We start from the raw sequence: 16282 nt of genomic DNA, 5'->3' as shown, positions 1-16282 counted from the left end.
TCTCCACTTCCCGGACACCAGCTGGCTGTCCTACAACTCGATTCAATTCTGACACTAACTGCTCAGAGTTAGCGCAGACCACACAGGTCAAGGGCTCAGCCCCGCAAGACTGCCCCACCTCAGACACAAGTCACAGGCCCAGGTGGCCCCCGCTCCTCTGACCGACCAGCTATAAATTTCCCACAACCCCCTCCTTGGGTTTAATAATTTGCTAGAATGGCTCAAAGAACTCAGCAAAATACTTTACATACATGTAGCAGTTTATTATAAAGGCTCCAACTTAGGAACAGCCTAATGGAAAGGAGAGAGGTGCGTAGGGCAAGATGTATGGGTGGGGGGCGGGCACACAGAGCCCCCATGCCCTCTCCAGGAGTGTTCCCGATGTCCCCATCCAGCTCAGAAGCTTCCCAGATCTCCCTGCTTAAAGATTCTTCTGGAAGTTCCATTATCTAGGCCTGATTGAGGAAGTCATTGGCTGTTGGTGATTGATTGATTTACTCTCCAGCCCCTCCCTGTTCCCGGAGGTGGGGGACGGGGGCAGCGGGGCTGAAAGTTCCAACCCTCTAATCATGGCTTGGTCTTTCTGGTGACCATTCCCATCCTGAAGCCATCCAGGGGCCCCCAGCCACCAATCATTTCATTACAGACCAAGGGGCCATGAGGCAGGATTGCAGGTGGCTCCAGAAGGTGGGAAGAGCAGGAGACAGATTTTCCCTTTGAGCCTCTAGGGGGCGCGCGGTCTTGCCAACATCTTGCCTTTAGCCCCCTCAGAACTCATTATAGGTGGATGTTAGAATAGACTTCTAACATCCAGAACAGTTAGATAATAACTTTGTGTTGTTGTAAGCCACCATGTTTATCATAATTTGTTACAGCAGCCATTGGAAACCAACCCATTCTCCATCCATTTCTTTTTTTTAATGTTTATTTATTTTGATGTTAATTTGTTTCGAAAGTGAGAGAGACAGTCTCAGCTCCATTAGCTAATTCATTTGGAGGTGCAAGCTGGTGGTATTCAAGTTCTACAGTTTAAAACATTTTATTAGTTGGGTGCCTGGGTGGCTCAGTCAGTTGAGTGTCCGATGCTTGACTTTGGCTCAGGTCATGATCCCAAGTTCGTGGGCTCCGAGCTGAGTGTGGAGCCTGCTTAAGATTCTCTCTCTCTCTCTCTCTCTCTCTCTCTCTCTCCATCCCTCTCCCCTTCTTGTGCTCTATCTCTCTCTCTAAAATAAAAAAAAATAGCTATAATAATTTACAAGAGGATCCATCCTTTCATCTGGTGTTTTGCTGTCCAGTGGTATTGTTTACATAGGAGAGATGGTAAATGCTTTTCCTTTTCTTTTGTTTACTCAGTTTTCAGGATAATCAATTGGTTGCCTGTCATTCTCAAAAGGTGATCAGTTAGTTGTTATTTAAATACCATAAATTTTTAGACAAACATATTTGATGTGTTTCAATCTACTGAAATTCCTGTCTTTATTGAGTCTCAAATTGTCCCCCTTGTGGCCAATGGAAACTCCTGAGCCATTTGGACACGCTCTTAATAGTCTTTGGTGGTTCTTTGCTATTTGGTATCTCAAGATGTTCCAGTCTCTTCTAGAACATTTCCTACCTCCAATCCAGAATCAGCCATTTCTCCTAGAATCTCTGGTTTCTTTTAATGGAGAATGATATTTTAAGAGTACAATCTAGAGGCTATGGATATGTATAAAAATATAAATGTATATATAGAGAGAGAAAAAAATGTAGAAATAATGACCGACCAAAATTCATTATCTATGGTACATCCAAATGATACATAGTACATCCAAAATGATATACTTTTTGTTCATATATATATATATATATATATATACATATATATGAAACTTCATATATTTATTAACATGTACCTACTTAGGGAGATAGCTATATATCCATCATTTATCTATCTTGAGTTCATAGAGAATTTTTCAATTCAAGTTGAGAACAACAAGGTTGTTTTTTTTAAATTTAAGTTTATTTATTTAGAGAGAGACAGAGATAGCATGAGCAGGGGAGGGGCAGAGAGAGAGGGAGAGAGAGGGAGAGAGAGGATCCCAAGCAGGCTACAAGCTGCCAGTGCAGAGCCAGACACAGGGCTGGAACTCACGAAACTGTGAGATCATGACCTGAGCTGAAACCAAGAGTCAAACGCTTAACTGACTGAGCCACCCACGTGCCCCCAACAAAAAGGTTTTTACTTAACCACTTCTGTGTTCCATCTGTATCTTCTTTCTTTCACACTGAGATTCCTAGTTCTCGGTGATATGGGGAAGGATAGAATTAAAATATCTCATAACTTTTCATTTGCTTCACCCTGCATGATACATACTACAGTCTTGGAACAACAGTACTAATCCCAGCACGTTAATTATGATTATTGAAAACACTTAGCCAGTTTGTCTGCATATACTATCCCCATTCTCCCTTTATTCTTATTTATTTGGTTCATTTTGCTATGATTTTTATTGTCAGATCATACAGTCATCTCATACTATACTCTCTCATTTTTAACCTTTTAGTTTTACAAGTCACTATATATTTAATGCTTAGCAGTTGTCATTGTGTTAATGTTTGCAGACATTTATCTGCCCGAAGTTCATTCTCTACTAGATCGCTCAGGAAGAGCTCACGGGACCATAATTTCCTGAGTTCGTCATGCTCACCGAAATGTGTGCTCTTTGTACTGAAAAGTCTTTTACTGTTTTAAAATCCATGGTTCCCATCTTTCCTTACGTAGCTCCAATACGTGGCTCTTGTGGCATAAAGAATTGCTGTTGAAAAGCCTGATGAAAAGTCAATATTCTTTACAAGTCACTTTCTCTTTTTTGTCGAGATACTCAAGGTATATTTTCTCTTTTTCCCTAAAGTCCTGTAATTTTACTAGAATATGCTTTGGTGTGGGTCTTTATGGGTAAATATTCCCAGGTACAATGTGTTCTCTTTCAATGTGTAGTTTAAAAAAAAATTTTTTTTTAATGTTTTTTTTTTTTTTTGAGAGAGAGAGAGAGAGACGGTGTGAGTAGGGGAGGGGCAGAGACAGAGGGAGACACAGAATCCGAAGCAGGCTCCAGGCTCTGAGCTGTCAGCACAGAGCCTGATGCAGGGCTTGAACCCACAAACAGTGAGATCATAATCAGGGCCGAAGTCAGATGCCCAACCAACTGAGCCACCCAGGCACCCCTCTTTCGATGTGTAGTTTTAAATCTTTGTTATTTGAGAAATGTGTTCTTGAATTATCCTTGGTAATACCTGTTCTGATCCCTTGGTTCTGGTTTTTCTATGTCAGAGACTCCTGTCTTCATATGTTGGATCTTCTTTTTCCCTCTTCCATATTTTTACAGTCTCAAATACTGTCACCTTTTTCTTCATTATTTTTGGATTTTGGAAATGTTCTCTTCTTTTCCCTTCTACTTTTCTTGTCATCGTCTGTTGTGTTTGTTTTTTCTTGGATTTCTAGTTCAGTCTTCTAAGATCTGTTCCTTCTGTTTCTAGTTCTTTCTTATTTCTGTCAACTCAATTCTGAGATTTTTTTGATTTTGACTGATGCTGTTCTTTTTCATCTTGTGTCATTTTCTTACTGTCTCTTAGCTTTTTCTGAAATATCTTCTAAGATACCCTCCAAGAGTCCAGCCACCCGGTGCACGCACCCCTTCCCTTGATTGTGGGCAGGACCTGTGAGTGTAAGGGATATCATTCGCACGATTGGGTTATATTATATGGCATAGATGTGAGGATTTTTCAGTTGTAATTAAGATTCCCAATCAGCTGGCTTTAAGTGAATCAAAATGGAGAGCATTCTGTGTGGGCCTGACCTAATCAGGAGACTGGTTTAAATGGGAATCTGAAGGTCAGAGACAGAAAAGTCAGAAAAATTCAAAGCAGCAGAGATACTCTCTTGTTGGCCTTAGAACTGCAAGCTCCCCTGTCGTGGAGGGGGCCATGTCACAGGCCAGCAGATGGCCTCCAGCGGCTATCGGTCTGACTTCTACAATTGCAAGGAATTGAACCCAGCCAACACCAGTGAGCTTGAAAAGGGACCTCAACCCTCAGGTAAGATCACAGCCCCAGCTGCCACCTTGATTCCAGCTTCATGAGACCCCAGAGGACTCCGCTAACCTGTGCTTGAACTCCTGGCCCATGGAAACTGCAAGATGATAAATATGTTTTAAGCTACTAAGTCTGCAATTCATCATGCAACAATAGAAAATGAACTGGTAGGTTGTAGTTTTGCCCTGTTCAGTGAGCACGTCTTCTAGCCTGCTTTCCTCGTTTGTGTGGACTCTATGCCATTCTATTTCTCTTCGTCTTTTTCTAAATACTTACTTTGTATGCGACTTGACCTTGATATTTTCTGCTGTTAATTTTCATATGAAGTTAGTTTTCTGAAATTTTATAAGAGGGCTTGGTTCTAATAGATTTTTTTTTTCTTTCAAGCTTAACAAAGACCCTTCTGTTGTTTTCATGCAGCAGCTTGCTTGATGACATTTATTGGCTTGGTTCTCAGTTATCTGGACGTTCTCTTGCCTTCACTTCTGTTATCCCTATTCTCCTCAATTTGATTTTACTCCAAGTAATTCCTCCGCAGTGTGGGACCCCATCCAAGACGGGAACCAGGGCGGGCCAGTTTCAAGCGTTTATAGGGTTGGGCTGATCCAGCCCTTAGAGGTTTCACTGCAGGACCCTCCCATTCTCTCTCTCTGTTGGGATGAGCAAACATTATCCACAAAGGGCTCTGCCAGCTTCCACCTGCGGGCTCTGTTAGCTGCCCCGTGACCCCCCTGAGTTCTCGTGCACAGATGCCAATGCCATGTAGGTGTCATGGCTGCATCGGTTCGCCTGCCTGCTTTTATTTTGGAGTTAATAGAGATGTCCTGACAGCTGATTATCTTGTACCTGTTGTGCATGAGTTTTTGGTTTTTCTACCCAGTCGTTCTATTTTCATTTGGGGAATTGGGAAGATCCCAAGACAATGCTGCAAGCCCTCCTGTGAATCTCCCAGGAATTCTCCTGCTATCTCCTTTTTATGGTCGAGAAGGCTGAACTCCCAGGGAGGTTAACTAATTGGCTTTAAGTCACACAACAAGTGAGTGGGGAAGCTAGCATTTGAACCTGGTCCTAAATTCAGAGCTCTTACTTCCCCCCCCCCCCATTCCATGACGTTTTATTCAAAAACTTCCTTACTATAATAATCCCCAGCTTTACAACTTCACTTGTTTGGGGGCACCTGGGTGGCTCAGTTGGTTAAGCATCTGACTCTTGATTTCGGCTCAGGTCCTGAGTTCACTGTTCGTGAGTTCAAGCTCCGTGTCAGGCTCCACGCTGACAGTGTGGAGCCTGCTTAGGATTCTCTCTCCCTCTCCGTAACTCTAGTCATTTTTGTTTGTTCATGACTTGTGGGAAAGGGTATTTTAAGGCATTACGCTTTCCTATACCTCTCTGTATTAGTTTCCTAGGGCCTCCTGTAGCAAAGCACCATGAACTGGGTGGCTGAAAATAACAGAAATATTGTTTCATAGTTGCGAAGCCTAGAGGTCTAAAATCCACGTGTCAGCAGGGCTATGCTGTCTCTGAACGTATGGAACGTATGGAAGAGTCCTTCCTTGTCTCTTTCCAGCTGATGGTGCTCGGCCAGAAATCTTGGGCATCCTTTGGCTCATAGATGCATTACCCCAGTCCTCTGTCCTCACACGGTGTTCTCCCCGCGTGCCTGTGTTTTCACAGGGCCATCCTCCTATAAGGACACCAGTCATATGGGACCTGGGGCCCACCCTACTGCAGGATAACTTCATCTTAACTCGTTACATCTACAATGACCCTATTTCCAAATACTGTCATAATCCGAGCCACGAGGGGTAAGGATTTCAGCGCATCTTTTGGGGGGCGGGACACAAATCAACCCATAACACTCTCCTTCCCGCTTCATCCCTCCCATTTGAGCAGGTGATCTTTTTTTTTTTTTTTTTTTTTTTTCTCCTGGAGGAATGGAAGGGATTGGAAGGAACTATGTATGTGGCATGGGGCTCCCATCTTTCTCGGAGCAGCTTCTGTGCTGGTCGTCTGGAGGCACATCCATCCATCGAACAATCAGTAAGCCTTTTAAAAACCACCTTCAGCGTGCAAGACCTGTGTTGGGAGCTGCAGGGAATCTAAAAAAGCATCTCTTTTCATTGAACTTCAGACGTAGTCGATTGTATGGCACACCGTTATTTTCTTTTCTTCCAAGGAAGAAACACGCTGACAATTAAACCATGACGTGTATCAATTTTAAGCGGTATCCCAATTTCAGAGTTGTTACAATTCCAAAAGAGCTGTATCTCAGAATTGACGAAATTCTGCATGAGGCACCAGGTCTCCTTTTAAAAAGTTATACCCTTGGGGCGCCTGGGGCTCAGTGGGTTAAGTGTCTGACTTCAGCTTAGGTCACGATCTCATGGTTTGTGGGTTCGAGACCTGTGTCGGGCTTGGTGGTGACAGCTCGGAGCCTGGAGCCTGCTTCGGATTCTGTGTCTCCCTCTCTCTCTCTCTCTCTCTCTCTCTCTGCTCCTTCCCCACTCACATGCTATCTGTCTCTCTCAAAAATAAATACATGTTAAAAAAAATTTAAATAAATAAATAAAAAGTTATAATCTTGGTGGAGAGAAAACACCTGTGCACGCACATGCACGCAGACAGGTGCACACACACAACTGAGGCAGTGCCTGGCCAAGTGTGAAAGGAGCTGTAGGGACTCAGGTGTTTTCAGAGCTGAGACTGGAGGTGGCCGCCCTTTGGCGGGCCCTTCGGGTATAGATGGGACCACTATCATCCAGGTGGAGCTGAGGAGGGCCATCGAGAGGAGGGGAGAAGGGTAACACAGGGGGCGCAGGTGTGTAAAAGGTAGAGTGGTGTCCAAGAGGGAGAAACAGAAAATGATGTAGCAGGGAGTCCACCTTCTTTCCAATTATGGTCCTCCCTCAGGAGTTTGGATTTTATTCTTTAAGCGATAGGGAGCCATAGAAAGTTTTAGAGCAGGGAGGAGCACACCAAGAAACGTTTGGGGATTTTTTTTTTTTTAAGCAGGCTCCATGCCGGGTGCGGAGGGCTTGAGTGTGGAACTTGCTTGAACTCATGACCCCGAGATCATGACCTGAACTGAGATCAAGAGTCAGACGCTTAACCGACTGAGCCACCCAGGCACCCCGCATTTTGGGATTATTAACCTGGTATCAGGCAGAACGTGTAGAAGGAACAGGTCGCATTTAGGAGACCTGTTGAGAGACAACATCAAAGGCCCAGGTAGTGGCAAAGGGAAGAACACTGGTGCGAAATGAAAAGGAAGGGACCCAGGGACACTTGTTCAGAAAAATAAACAGGCAGGGCCAAGATTGTGTCAGTACCTGAGTGTGGACAGCTGACCGTGGTTTGCCAGAGTAAGGAGCACCTGAGGCCCCATTTACCCGCACGAGTCTTCCTGATCAATACAAAAGAAGGCCCCACGCTTACCAGGTGCGACGTCCATGGACACTCCAGGCTGACCTCAAATTTTGGTTGCCGTAATTTTCTAGAAGGTGGGTTTGGTGCTGCTGACATCTTGGGCGAGACGACACCGGGAACTAAGAGCGACTGTAAGTACCTGAGGCGTTTCACAAACAGCCTCGTTTGGTTTTACGACCTGCCCGTGTAGTGGAGCGAGGGCAAGTTTTACTCCATGCGCCTCGAAAACTCAGATGACCTTTACGAAAACCACATAAGCCAGAAGCAAACCTGGGAATGAATCCAAGGTTTCCTGATGCAATATTTGTATCTCCACGCGTGTGTTTGCTCTGCCTTCAGTAAATGAGAACAGGACACTGTGTAAACATTAAGCACCCTGTAAATTCTAGGTAGGGACCCAGGAGAGGGGGGTCTGTTCGCGGAGGGAGAGTTAACTTTGTTGAGAGATTCTACATCTATCCCTAATGCTTGGGCGAGGGATGGGCTAGACGTGCCGTGGGCAGAGCTGGCCACCAGATGAGGCAGTGATGCCCTTGACTGCGTAGGGGTCCTGGATTTTCTCTTGTTGGTGTTGGAGGCTCTCAGAGGAGGCACTTCTTTCTGAAGGTCAAGGGCCAGGGAAAACCCTGTGTAAGCAGAGGTCTTTTCCTTCTCATTCTTCAAATGCAACTGTATATTCAGAGAGTAAGTCCCCATTCTGTCGTATCTGTTTATAACGGACTTTGTCCATCAGTGAACAAATAAATGTGGAGAACTTTTGATGGTCCAGGTGAAGGGTGATGGTCAACAGGAAGGAGATGGTTCCCTTGAGGGATAATTTTAATAAACCTGGCTTTTAGCATTCAAGGTGGTAGAGTTAAGATAGGAGAGAACTTGGTACGTTCTGGCTGAGTAATTACATGGGTTTCATTACTGAGAAGGGAGAAGCCTTGTGGAGAGCACATTTGGAGGCATTCCATGGCTCCCTCTTGACCATGGTAAGTCTGAGATGCCTTTTGACATCCAAGAAGTGACTCCAGGCAGATAGTCGGCTGGTCCTGTATGGGACTCAAATGCCAGGTTAGGACTGGAGTGAGATATTTCAGAATCATCAACGCGGAGACGGTAGGCAAAGTCAAGGCACTGGCGAGGACTGCTGTGTTAGTCCCTAGGGCTGCTGTAACAAAGTGCCACAAACTGGAGGGCCTCAGACAACAGAAATGTATTCACTTACAGCTCTGGAGGTCAGAATCTGAAATCAACGTGTCCGCAGGGCCGTGCTCCCCCTGAAAGGTCTACAGCACAATCCTTCCTGGCCTCTTCCAGTTTCTGGCCAATGTTCCGCGTCATCGGAATTCCTTGGCTTGCAGCTAGCTACATTACCATTGGTAATTACCACTGGACTGCCGTTGCTACCAGATGGCATTCTTCCTTGTGTCTGTGTCCCCATTTCCCTCTCCTTATGAGGACACCAGACACTGGATTAGGGCCCACCCTACTTGTGTATAACCTCATCTTAACTTGACTGCATCTGCAAAGACCTTATTTCCAAGTAAGGCCACATTTGCAGGTTCCAGGTAGACATATGGGGACTCTCTTCAACCCAGTGTGGATACCCAGAAAAAGAGTGTAGATGGAGAAGAAGGTTGATGAAGACAGAACTTTGGGGTCCCGATGTTGGGAGGCCGCATCTCACGTCTAGAGAGGCATCGTTCTAGTGAAGGAGTGATCAACCACATGGCACACTGCTCGTGGTTACGGAGGTTCACCCGTTTGGCCTGGTTAATCGGTTTGGCAATGGAGGACAGATTGACCTTCTGGTCTTGGGGATGTGGAAATAGTGGGCAATGGTTAAAAAAAAAAAGACACTTCCATGACATGGTAGGTCGAAACATGATTCTACTGGGTTGAAGACAGAGGGAGGACAGTGAAGCAATAAAAACAGTAAGTAGAGACATCTTTTCTGTGAGGCTCGGAAGGGATCACCGACGTGGGGCCGGGACAGTTGAAAAGGGTGTGGAACGGAAGCATGTTTGTGTGAAGGTGGAGGAAGACACAACAGAGTTCATCACTGGGTGGGAAGGTGACCACACAGGAGAGGAGGCGTTGGGTCAGAAGGGATGTCCTTGAACTTGTGAGGGACTGGAGTTCCCTGTCATCTCCTGGTGACAGTCTTTTCGTTTCCCTCCGTTGTAATCTTTTTAAAAAAAAAATTTTTTTTTAACATTTATTTATTTTTGAGACAGAGAGAGACAGAGCTTGAACAGGGGAGGGGCAGAGAGACAGGGAGACACAGAATCTGAAACAGGCTCCAGGCTCCGAGCTGTCAGCACAGAGCCCGACGCGGGGCTCGAACTCACGGACCGTGAGATCGTGACCCGAGCCGAAGTCGGCTGCTTAACCGACTGAGCCACCCAGGCGCCCCCGTCCGTTGTAATCTTGACTTTCCTTGATGGAGAACTTAGCTTGACAAAGTACTGTCGAGTACTTGACAAAGTTTCTCCCAGAACCTTGTCCAGGGTCAAAATCAGATATACTGGCCTATATTTTGTGGAAATATCTTCTGATTTTTTTGTAAGTTTATTTATTTATTTTGAAAGGGAGAGAGTGCAAGCTGGGGGAGGGGCAGAGAGAGAGAGAGAGAGAGAGAGAGAGAGAAGAGAGTCCCAAGCAGACTCTATGCTGTCAGTGCAGAGCCTGATGCAGGGCTTGGTCTCATGAGATCATGAGCTGAGCATAAACCAAGAGTTGAACTCTTAACCAACTGAGCCACCCAGGCACACTGTACCTTCTGCTTTTTGGAACTCAGGACTACGGTTTCTTCTCCTTAGTCCCCAGGTGCTTCTGCTGTTCCCCACACCCCTTAGAGCACATCATACATTCACCGGTGTCTTCTGTATACTTTTCTCATCCTCCGGGATATAATTTGTTCAAAGTCGCATGATCCCTCCCACAAAACATGAAAGCTCAGTGCTAGATCCGTGTTATCTATCAATCCTCGAGAATCTCGTTTGACCTTCAGAACAACCTGTGTGCTTGTTGTTATCATCTCAGAGGCAAGGACACAGTCTCAGAGGGTGAGTGTGGTTCTCTCCATTACAGCAGCTGGTCAGGGCAAACCCCAGGTCTTCTGACCCAAAGTCCAATTAATGCAGCCTTCCTCTGGCTCACATTGGCTCTACCCTTCATGCTTTGAAGACCATGATCCCTGGTAGAATAGAAGCCAAATGAGAGCTCAGCAGCTCTGTGTTTTCATCGGTTCCATTTCACCATCTGTCCCAGGCAGGGGGCCTCTTTCTTGTTTCTCTGAGCATAACCAAAATCTATTTTGAAAGTTGACCCGCCGTCACCTGGGAGCCTTAGTGCTGGGTGGCCATTAGCTTTCCTGACACTGGTTTTGCCTCTTCCCCTCTTTCATCGTGTCCTATGACCAGTCTAACAAGACTCAAGAATGTAGGTTTGAAGTTAGGCCAACCTGAGTTTGAATCTTGAATCTTGGCAATAGACCGGAGCCGGCTAGCTGTGTGAACTTGAGTGGCTCCATTGATACGTGCCTCAGTTCCTTGGGTAAACACCACCCTCCTGTCTCCCATGCGCTGTGTGGTCCCTTGCATTCTGCTTCAGGGACCCTCTGAGGAGCGGCAATCAGCAGAAGTGATGCTGTGCTGTTCCAGCTCTAGGTCAGAGGAAAACCTCTTTTAAGCTTTGGGAAGCTGTGAGCCATCATGGAAGAAGTCTGGTTGCTTGCTACCATGTGAAGAAGCTACGTGGAGATGCATGGAGAAGAGGAGGAGGTCCCGCCACCCCAGAATCCCAGCTCAGCCTGGCCTTCCAGCTGTCCACACCAGGGCCACAGCCTCGGTGCACCAACCAGGCCAACCCACAGGTGGAACGCAGCGTCCAGCTGAGTCTAGTCAGCCCACAGAATTATGACACCTAGGAAACCAATTTGACAATAAATTTCATATATTGGGAAAAAAAAAAGAATTATGACACCTAATCGGCCACTCTTTTAAGCCTGATCACTGTTTAAGGTGATCCTTGGAATATTAATTGTGGGGGGCAAAGGGTGAACTAATACACCAACAACTAATAGAGTGCCTAGCATGGTGCCTAGCACATGATAAGAGCTTCATATATAAGAGCAACTCTTATTTGATTTTGTCAAAACCCCAGGTGGTTTGAGAGCTCCTTTGAGGTTCAAGACTGACCTCTTGAACACATGCTCTTGACAAATAGGTCTTGAGGAGCTATCTGAATCATTGAAGATACAGTGATCTGGATCATCAACACCACGACCAGAGTTACCCTCCATTCACTCTCTACTTGAAGATAATAAATTGGCAGCCAGGGGCTGAACAATTACTAGGCAAATCAGGAGTGGAACCCACTGCCATGATGGCGCCTTGGTTTTTGAGATCCCTATTGCCTTTACTCAGTCCGTGCTAAGGCTACCCTGGCTTGGTGTCCTGGAGCCAGGAGCTACTTGTAGACTCTGGGCCACTGGGAAGGTGACCTTCCCGTGGGAGACAGGCTGTCCTTCTCGGGAGGACCCTGGGAAGACACAGCTTGCTTTGATGTGTAGGGCAAATAGGGTGGAGGGTCTACACTGTCCAGCCAGTCCCTTTGCCTCATACAGCATTTCTACTTCCATTGGCTAATCGTTCCGGTTGGCTAATTGTCCATGCAGGTCTGGACAAGAGAGAGGGTGGACCTGGGATGCCTAATCCAGCTTAGGCAGGGCTGCTCAAGGAATAGGGACAGGTGAAGACTCATCCTACCTTAGTTCATGTGAGCGTCTATAGCAGAATACCATAGACCGGATGGCTTATAAACAACAGAAACTTATTTCTCACATTTCTGGATTCTAGAAGTCCAAATTCAAGGCACCAGCTCATTCAGTGTCTGGTGTGGACCTGTTTCCTGGTGTGTCCTCCCATGGCAAAAAGACTGAGGGAGCTCTCTGGGGTCTGTTTTATAAGGGCACTAATCCCATCATGAGGTCTCCACCCTCATGACCTCATCACCTCCCAAATGCCCTGTGTCCATATACCACCACATTGGGATGAAGTTAGTACCAGGGAAATACTGAAATCAACACTCAAGAGGTATCTAATTCAATATTGACAGACTCTGTTTCAACATATGAATGGCAGTGGGGAGCTCAGATATTTAGTCGTAGCACACCCCACCAAGAACATTGGGGTGCTGATCTCCATGCAGGGATGACCCTGGAATTGTCCCCTGGCACACAGGAGTCAGGATAAGTCATGCTGCGGTCATATTCTTTTATAACTAGTCAGCTAAAACTCTTCCTTTGCAGTGATAACATGCAGTTGAAAGCCATTTTCGTACACAAGGTGTCACTTTGTTAAGGTATGAACACGTTGAGACTTTGATGCACGCTGGTGGAAGAATGGAGTCTCACTTTCTACAAGTTCATGAGGAAAGAGCAGCTTGGACACAAAGACTAAGGTCGTTCTGGTCGTCATAGTCACCCACACTTCCTGGCGTGTCCTTCCTCAGACTGATCTGGCAGCTGGGGAAGCATGTGTTAGACAAGGGGATTCCAATGAGCAAATACCACCAGAGTTCAGGGCCCCAAACACTTTCTCCTGAAGAACTCATTCAGGGATAGACAATGGGCACGGTACAACCCCTCTGCTACCAAATGTTCATGACTACCAGGAATGTCATATTGAAGTTTATTTATTTATTTTTAGAGAGAGGACAAGTGGGAGAGGGACAGTGAGAGAGAGACAGAGAGAGAATCCCAAACAGGGTCCCTGCCTTCGGCGCGGAGTTCGATGCCGGGCTCGAACCCATGAACTGTGAGATCATGACCTGAGCCGAAACCAAAAGTCAGACACTCAACTGACTGAGCCACCCAGGCACTCTGCGAATATATGTATGTAATGCTCATCTACAAAAACAACCTGTTCTCAGGCCCCTGAGTATCTAACAGTTTCTCTTCTCGTTTATGCATTCAGCAAAGCTTTCTTCGGAGCCAGGTTCTCGGCTCTGTGTTTTACAAGGTGAAGGGGCGCTGGGGTTTTCCCAGAGGAGCCGGGGCCCATCAGGGAGATGGGTAAATGAGCACAGACAGGAGCACGGGGAGGGAGCGGTTGGTGCAGCAATTGCAGAAAACACTGGCCAGGACAGAGGCTGGGAATCCAGCTCTGGAAGTTGAGGAGGCCTTCCCAGGAAGTGGCATTTGACCTAAACCTTCCAGGAGGAGTTGAACTTGGTGGGATGGGAAGGGAAGGGGCATTGCAGGCCGAGAGGCCTGAGTTGGGCAGGAGAGGGGTGTCGGCAGTGGGGCAACCACCACAATGGCCGGAACAAGTGGAGCACGTGGCCCAGAGGCCAGGATGGCATGTGAGGTCAGAACAGGCAGCAAAGGTCTTCCTGGGCGATTCTAAAACATTGAGACCTTTATCCTGCAGCCCAAGGGAGGCGACAGGATTGAAAGCAGGTGAGTGACATTATCTACTTTGTTTACAGGAGAAGAAAATCAATTCAATTTGTCAAGATGCCCGGCATCAGGAATGTATGAAGTTGAACAGATGGGCAGAGAAGGTGGGAGAATGAAAGGTACAGGGACTGGGGGCTTGATTCTTTGGCACAGAGATGGTGAGTGTTGCCATGAGGATGGGGGGTTAAGGGGAAAGTGGCTAAAGCAAAAATGGCAAATATGTAGGATGAGTGTCCCCATCTCCTTTCCTGTGCCTGTAGCAGACATTGCTAATCAATCACAGCACTGTTTCTTGCAGAGCCCAGTGCTGCAGAAGTCAAAGGAAAAGGTTTCTAGAAGATAGGATGGTCAACAGAGTCGAATGCTCCATGCAGTAAAAATGAACAGGACATAGACCAAAGAAGGCTGGTGAGTTGATGTTCAGGAAGGCTCCAGAAGTTTCTTTCCCCTCGTACAGAAACTATTTTCTGTTGTTTTAGCATTATGTTTTTCCTTTGATAAAAGTAAACTCGCAGAATTTGAAAATAATAGTCACCTGTAATTTCACCTTGACTAGTAACATTTTGATGCGTGTATTTCCAATATTTCCTTATGATAGATTTTTAGACGTCACCAAAATACCTAAAGATTTTAAAACTCCTGACATAATAAAGTGCATTTAGGAACATTTTACTAACTGGCATTACCACCAGCAGAGTATAAGGGTGTTAAATGATGGCACAATTTTTGACTATCTTGTTTTTTCTGAAACTGATACAAACCCTTTATGGAAACCAGCTTATAATATTATAATATCATATGATATATGTGTATGTGTATATACACACACATATTGGTATATATACTTGTGCATATACACACATATACATATGAATATCTTTCTTCAAATAATCTTAATGTTCTGGGCACCAATATCAATGCAAAAGGTTTTTATCATCCTTCCACAGGACAGTAATAAGCAAATCCCTTTCTCCCTTGCTTACATGAAGAGAAAAGGAAACATCAAAGGAGCACATAGCTGACCTGGTAGACTGTGGGTTCTTAAAAATGAATCAGTGAATGAAATACTCTACTAGTGCTTACTTCATTCTTAGTGTCCCAGGCACACGAGAAAAGTAATATTATCCCAATTTTACAAAGGAAGGGAGCTGAGACTTAATGAGGAGGGTAATTAACTTTCTCAAGGCCGTGTAGTTAGTAAATGGTAGAACCAGAATTCACAGGCCCCGCCTGTCTTAGTTGAGAGTGTGTATTTTCTGTCTGTACCATGAACTACATTGGAGAGAGAGAGAGAGAGAGCCAGCTGAGGGGTGCAGCTGACTCTTTCGGAGGCTCACTCTTGGTTTCTGGTCGCTAATGTCTTGGTGGAGACCCCCAAGCCCCAGTAGGAAACCCATCCTCTAAAGGCAGCCAGACTCCCTCTTCTCAGTCTGGGCGTGTTTGGGGACCCTTTTAGCTTCTGAGCGCGCTCCGAGCACACCACTCTGCCCAAATCTGCACATGCTCACCATCTCAGGAGCTCTCTGAACCCTATACTTTTGGGGCTTTTATGGAGGCTTCACCACACAGACATGATAGATCATGAAGCCCATCTCCAGCCCCTCACCCCTCTCAGGAGAGTGGGGGGCAGGGCTGAATGGCCCGAGTTTCTAACCACTGCCATCACCCGGGGAATCCCAAAGGATTCGGGGGTTTTGTGTCAGGATCCAGGGCTGAAGACCAAATATTAGAAGCTCCTGGCGTACCTAAAACCCTTGTAATTTAGGAGCTCTGTGCCAGGAACCGGAGGCAGAGACCTGTATACATATATATACATATATATACACGTATATATAGGTAATATATACATGTGTATATATATGCGTATATATACGCATATGGGTAATATATGCGTATATATACGTATATGGGTAATATTGGTAACATATACATATATATATATATATATATATATATATATATTTTTTTTTTTTTTTTTTTTTTTTTTTTTTTTTTTTCCTGTTCTCTCACAGGGTGTTAGCCTGACATGTGGGACAAAAGCTGACTCTCGGGTCAGAGTTACTATATGATTGTGTAACGAAAACCCTTTACTGATGAATTGGGCAATGGGGAGCCTTTTTCTGAGAAGCCTTGAGGAGCGGGATTTCTCCCTGTGATAAACCTTCCTTGAAGAGGCCCTTTGTTTACTGTCCTAGAACCTAGAATCTCGGAGCCTGCTTGGGGCCAACATCCATGTCACTAATGTATGGACTGTAGGATCCACCTTCGGTTTTTGCAAATTAAGAGACGCTAGATTTCCCCTCTTCCTGTGGTTGTTCTCTTTCTCTTTCT

The sequence above is a fragment of the Neofelis nebulosa genome, chromosome 4 (assembly GCF_028018385.1).
Source record: "Neofelis nebulosa isolate mNeoNeb1 chromosome 4, mNeoNeb1.pri, whole genome shotgun sequence".
Classification (NCBI taxonomy): Eukaryota; Metazoa; Chordata; class Mammalia; order Carnivora; family Felidae; genus Neofelis; species Neofelis nebulosa.
Note: the sequence above shows the minus strand (reverse complement) of the source record.